The following is a 6,990-nucleotide window of genomic DNA, read 5'->3' as shown; positions in this document are numbered from 1 at the left end:
AGAACGAAACGGGACCCAGGCGGGTTAAATCATTTGCCCGTAGTCTCACTGTGAGTTTATCAGAACCACAATTTGAGCCCAGACCTGACTCAAGGCCAGCAGTGCTTTTCCCAAGGAACCCCTCCTTATCCTCCTCATTAGATTGAGTCCTTGATTTCTGCACAGGTCTGTGCCAAAAACATCAGAGATTTTGCAGTCCTCACTATACCTGGCCCCCAGCTTGATTTCATCTGGCTTAATTCTCTGATCTCCCTCCCTCCCCCATCATCTCTAGTTCTGCCCTATAGGGCCAATCTGTTCTTTCCCCCTATGAAAACCTTTCAGATATTAGAAAATAGTGATTGCCCCTCACCCAAGTCTTCTCTTCTTCAGGGTAAATGAATTATGGGACTGAATTACATTTTCTAGCATGTTGTATACATTCAATGATGTTTTATGTTCCCTGTTCTTAATTTAAAAAGCAGGTGAGTTGAATATTTCCTATTTTTTCTAAGGAAAAAAATCTAAGGTAATTTTGATATGTAGCCCTTGACTGAATTTGTTCTGGGGGTCATTGGCCCTTGATAGGAAAAAGATTCCCTGCCCTAACGTAAACCACTCAATGCAGATGGTTTATGTTCTGTCTCTAAATGACTTTTGTAGGAAGATATCTCATCTCCTTTCCCTCAAGAATTATTTCCAGTGTTCACCCAGAGGGACCATCCCAAAGTTCTCTCAGCTGTCTAATTAAACTTTGCTTGATGCTGCTCAAGTCCCCTGTGGAAAGGAACAATATTGATGAACACCCTCCTGGAGGTTGGTCCTTCTTGACGTGAGCAGGGAGGTGAACAGAGGAGATGGACTTTTGTCCTTGTATTGGTGGTGGTGGTGGTGGTGGTGGTAGTAGTAGCAGTAGTAGTAATTATGAACATTTACATAGTGCCTACTATGTGCCAGGTGCTTTACAAATATCTCATTTGATTTTCATATAATAACACCTGGGAGGTAGGTGTTATTATCATCTCCATTTTACAGTTGAGGAAACTGAGGCAAATGAGGTTAAGTAACTTGCCTAGGGTCACACAGCTAGTAAGTGTCTGAGGACAGTTTTGAATTCATCTTCCTGACTCCAGGTTCAGTACTCTATCTATTGTGCCACCTAGTGACTTGGTAGAGCCTCACACACAGCAAGTGCTTAATAATTGCAGGCTTGACTTGAATTTATTGAGGTGATTGAAGCTGATCTAGCCTTTGAACTTTTCCTGCTATTTTGTCTTGAAAATACTTTTTAAAAATCTGTGTGTATGTGTGTAAAATTAAATATTGCCCAATTATTTATTTATTTTTTTTTGCAGGGCAATGAGGGTTAAGTGACTCACTTGCCCAGGGTCACACAGCTAGTAAGTGTCAAGTGTCTGGGGCCGGATTTGAACTCAGATATTCCTTAATCCATGGCCAGTGCTTTATCCACTGTGCCACCTAGCTGCCTCTTGTTTGTTTTTTAAAAGAATTTGAGTTCCATATTCTCTTCCTCCTTCCTCCATCCCTTGAGAAGGCAAACAATATGATATTGAATACACATGTGAAGTCATGCCAAATATTTCCTTATTAGTCATTTACAAAAGAAAACACACAAAAATAAGAAAAACAAAATTTTTAAAAAGTCTGCTTCCATCTGCATTCAGAGTTCATCAGTTCTCTCTCTGGAGGTAGATGCATTTTTCATCATGGGTCCTTTGAAATTGTCTTGGATCATTGTCTGGGTCAGAGTGGCTAAATCTTTCAATGTTCTCTTGGTTCTGCTCACTTCACTCTGCATCAGTTCATGAGTCTTGTCCTGAAAATACTCTTGCCTAGCCCCCATCACCTATGCACCAGTCCTACGGGAAAAGTTCTTCAGAAAGACCTTGAGAGTGTCCTTGTATCACTTTTTCTGAGCACCATCTGAGTGCTTGCCTTGTGTGAGTTCTTCATAAAATAGTCTTTGAGGCAAGCATACGTTTGGCATTGGAACAACATGGCCAGCCCATCAAAGTTGCACTCTCTGCAGTAGAGTTTGAATGCTTGGCAGTTTAGTTCGAGAGGAACTCAGTCTCTGGTACCTTAACCTGCCAGGTGATCTTCAGAATCCTCCTAAGACAATTCAAATGGAGGCAATTCAGTTTCCTGGCATGGTGCTGGTAGACTGTCCAGAATCACAGGCATACAACAGTGAGGTCTGCACAACAGTTCTGAAAGTCACTTTCCTCCAGGGCTCCCCTCATTTCCTTCCCAGCAACTAGTTCCTCCTTGTTAAAAAGAATTGGATCCAGAACAAAACTTCCCACTATTACTTTCCCCACTTTTTGAAGGATGCAGTTATCATTAAGGCAATCATGGATGACTTGACTTTTATCAGACAGTGCTCCAACAGATTAATTCACCATTCATCCTCTGTACCATCTAGGATACTAGCTCCTCAATTCAGCTCCTTCTTCTTACTGTCAGGGGGTTTGGTCAAACATTACAATGACGATATTGCTTGTTATTGTATAGGTGGTTCTTGTTATTGTATAGGTGGTTCTTGTTACTGTATAGATGATTCTAGTTCTTTCTGCAGCAATTCACTGAGCTCTTCTCTCTACAATGGTGCATTTCATCATTTCTTATGGCACAATAATACTCCATTGCATTCATATACCACAATTAATTTAGCCCTTCTCTGACGGGAGGACACTCCCATAATCTCCAATTTTTGGCTACCACAAAAAGCTATTACAAAGATCATATTACACATAACTCTTTCCCCTCTTTCTTTGGTCTCTTTGGAGTATGGACCTCATGGTGACTGCTTTTCTGAATGGCTGGGCCAGTTTTCACCTCCACTATTAGTGCATTCATCTACCAGTTTTCCCACATCTCCTCCAGCACTTGTTTTCCTCCTTTGTCATCTTTGCCAGTGTGATAGATGTGAGGTGGAACCTCAGAATTTAATTTGTAGTTCTCTAATTATTAGTCATTTAAAGGAGTTTTCCCCCCATGGTTATTGATAGCTTGGATTTCTTCTTTCAAAAACTGCCTGTTGGGGGAAGCTAGGTGGTGCAGTGGATAGAGCACCGGCCCTGGAGTCAGGAGGACCTGAGTTCAAATCTGGCCTCAGACACTTGACACCTACTAGCTGTGTGACCCTGGGCAAGTCGCTTAACCCCCATTGCCCCGCAACCCCCCCCAAAAACAAACAAAAAACCATAAACAACCCCCCCAAAAAACCCACAAAAGTTTAGAGGCAGCTAGGTGGCGCAGTGGATAGAGCACTGGCTTTGGAGTCAGGAGGACCTGAGTTCAAATCTGGCCTCAGACACTTAACACTTACTAGCTGTGTAACCCTGGGCAAGTCACTTAATCCCAATTGCCTCACTAAAAAAACAAAACAAAACAAAAACCTGCCTGTTTATATCCTTTGACTATTTTTCCCCTGGCAAATGGTTTTTAGTCTCGTTACTTTCAATCTGTTCCCTCATAAATCTTGGGTGAGACCTTTAGCAGAAAAACTTGTTGCAAAGATTCCCCCCACCCCAATTACTTGCTTTCCTTCTAATTTTTTCCATTGTATTTGTTCTTGCAAAACCTCTAAAATTTAATATAATCAAAACCGTCCATCAATTGTTTAGTCTTTCCCTATCAAAAATGTGAAAGATAATTTCTTCCTCATTCCTCTCATTGTTTAGGATGTGTATTAATTTGGAGTTTACCTTGGTGTATGGTGTGAAGTGTTGGTGTAAACCCAATTTCTGCCAGACCACTGTCCAGTTTTTTCAGCACTGTTTGTCAAATAGTGATTCCTTCCCCCAGGAACTGAGTCCTTGGGTCGAACACTTCACTGTTTGTTCACTTATGTATGCTGGGACCTTTGATCAGTCTCTCTGTAACCAGTAACAAATCACTTTAATGATTACTGCTTTGTACTATAGGTTAAGACGTGGTAGGTCCCTTTCCCCTATTATTATTATTTGTAGGGCAATGAGGGTTAAGTGACTTGCTCAGGGTCACATAGCTACTAAGTGTCAAGTGTCTGAGGCCGGATTTGAACTCAGGTCCTCCCGAATCCAAGGCCGGTGCTTTATCCACTGCACCAACTAGCTGCCCCCTCCCCATTATTATCTTGAGATTATTGGCCTGTTGTTCCTCCAAATGGAAGGAGAAACATCTTTCCTCCTGCTTTTCAGTTTAAAGCCCTTTTGATAAGATCCATAAGATTCCAGGCAAATATTATTTTTAATATTTGATCTGGACCTAGGATTTCATTGTTGCAGGGAATCCTCTTTCATAGATCTGAAACAATTGTGCAATTTTTAGAGTTGCCTGGAGAACTCAGTGGTTTGGTGACTTGTCCTGGTTCACATGGCCAACAGGTGTTTGACAAGGGCAAAAGAATCCTTGCCAGCTGTGAGGTGTGCTCTCTCCCTGGCCTGGAGCCTGTTAGAGCTTTCTCCAGCATCCTACCTACATGTCTTTACCAAGGGAGTGCAGGGGCTGAGCCCCCACTCTTTTTTCATGCCCTGTTTTACACCCCTCCCAGCTCTATATAGTTCTAGGCACAAAGTAGGTGTTGAGGCGATACCTAGTTCATTAAATGGGGGGGGCCTCTGGAGGGGGAGTGCGATCACTAAACATTATTAAGCAGCTGCTATGTGCTAGGTACTGAGAAGCCCTGGGGGTGCAGAGAGTCAAGACCCTCAAGGAGCTTACAAGAGGGGTTGGACTTGAAGTCAGGGAGGTCAGTGGTCAGAGCAGAAGAGGAAGAACAGTGCAGGCATGGGGGATAGTCACAGAGGAGATGGAGGATCTTGTTCATGGAGTAGCCAGGAGGTCGGTGTTGATGGATCTAAGGGGATGTGTGGGGGAATGAGGCGTAAGATGGGAAGGGAGGAGGGGGCCAGGTCACAAAGGGCAGCATTGGTGGCTTCAGGATTGACCTGCTCTCTCTCCCCTCCCAGCCCAACCACAAGTATCAATACAGCTTTGTACATAGCAGGAATAACTGAAGTGAACTTAGGATACCAAGGAACAAGTATGGCGGGAGAGCCCTTGTGTGGGAGGATTGGGGGGGGGGAGTGAGGGAACACGTCTGTTCCCTCCTGTACAGAACACAGACTCAAGGAAGATGCCCCTGGGTACCGAGACAGTGCTGGCTCGCCATTACAGGCCAACTCAGCGCTAAGGCCTTGGCCTGTGCCAACTTAACGTTTCCAGCCTAAGGATTTTTTCAAAGGTTCTACCTAGTTGAGTATCAAGTATTTCTGAAGAATCCCCTGAAGGAATTTTTTTCTTCTGTGTGCAAACAGTCCTTTTGTGGCTGCTTGGCAAAGGTACAGGTGGGAAACACTTGATTTCCCATCATCCGTTCACTAAGGAGTCTCCAAGGAAGAGAAGAACACGCAGGGCAGAACCGAATTCATCTCCCAGAAGCTCTACTGGGCTTTGTTCTCAGGCTGCTCATCTCACGACCCCAGAAGTGGGTGTTTGTCCATGCGGCTGGGTCTCTCCAGTCATTTCCAGGGCCTCCTTCCTTGTATGCTGCCACTCACCTCACAGCCAGTTGTAGAGCCAAGTTTCCCGCTGCCTGGGTGGTGCAGTGGGTTGGCAGTGAGAGAAACTCTTGAGTTGGGGCTTCAACTCCACTACTTACAACCTTGGGCAAGTCACTCACACTCTCTGGGCTCAGTTTCCTTTTCTGCTAAGTGAAGGTACTGGACTCTTTGAAGGTTCTTTCCAATTCGATCAATTAATCATCAACCAACATTTATAAAGTGCCTACGATGTGCCAGGCACTGTGCTAAGCTAGGGATGCAAGAGAGGTAAAAGACAAGCCCTGCCCTCAAGGAGTTTACAATCTAATTCTGGACCTCATGATACTAAGGTCTTATGAAAAGAACAAAGGGAGTTCAAGGGAGGTGCTTCTCAGTGGCCAAGCCTGGTAGGCTCTTTACCATGTCAATCAATCGATAAGCATTTATTAAGCACCTACTATGTGCCAGGCACTGTTGTTCAAGGATATCAGATATATAGAGCAACTCCCATTTCTTCCCAGCTCCCCAGGTTACAAAGCACCTTCCTCACAATCCTTTGAGGAAAGGCAATGCGAGTCTCATCGTCCCCATTTTAAGAAGAGGAAATCAGAGAGGAGGGGCTTGCCTTCATCAGCACTTGACCAGCAGGTGTCCAAGCTCCATGAACCTCCATGAGCAGGCCTGTTGCCCCCCTCCTCTGCAGGATTTCCTGGACAGTCACACACCCTCGATGGGAGTGGGACACGTTGGCCTGGTGCCCCAGGCTGGTTCCTGAGGACCCATTCTAACAACCATATTCCATCTTGCATTGTGGCCATGTGTGCTCATTTCCCATCTCCCTGGAGAAACGTGGGCAGGGTACCTTTTTTTAACCTATGGTGCCGATTAGATGGCTGGGTCTTTACGTCGTGGTGGTGGTTGTTCACTGGATGAGCCTTTATGTGGTCCTTGATGGTTGATATTCAGTCATTTTAGTTATGTCTAAGTCTTCATGACCTCATTTGGGATTGGACCCAAAGCCTTTTCCACAAGAGGAAGAAAAACCAAGGCTTAGTGTGCTGGGCCTGGAGCCAGGAACATGAGTTCAAATCTGGTCTCAGATAGATATTTATGAGCTGTGTGACCCTGGGCAAGTCACTTAACCTGCCTGCCTGTTTTCTTACCTGTAACACAAGGAGAATAGTACCTACCCTCCTCCCTGGGTTGCTGAGATGCTGGTACACAGTGGATGCTTAACAAAGGCTCGCTTCCTTCCTTCCTCCCTTCATTTCCTTAAGTACTTACCCGGCACCACTGTGTATTACAGTCATCTGCATTTCCCACCATCCCCCTGCTTAGACCATGGCTTCCTCTGGGGTCAGTCTAAACTCATGGCTAAATGGGACCATAGGAAATATTCACCGAGTTCACTGATTGCTGCCACACAACAACGTGGCAGGAATGTCCTGTCCCTAATGGGACC

The sequence above is a fragment of the Dromiciops gliroides genome, chromosome 1 (genome assembly GCF_019393635.1).
Source record: "Dromiciops gliroides isolate mDroGli1 chromosome 1, mDroGli1.pri, whole genome shotgun sequence".
Taxonomy (NCBI): domain Eukaryota; kingdom Metazoa; phylum Chordata; class Mammalia; order Microbiotheria; family Microbiotheriidae; genus Dromiciops; species Dromiciops gliroides.
Note: the sequence above shows the minus strand (reverse complement) of the source record.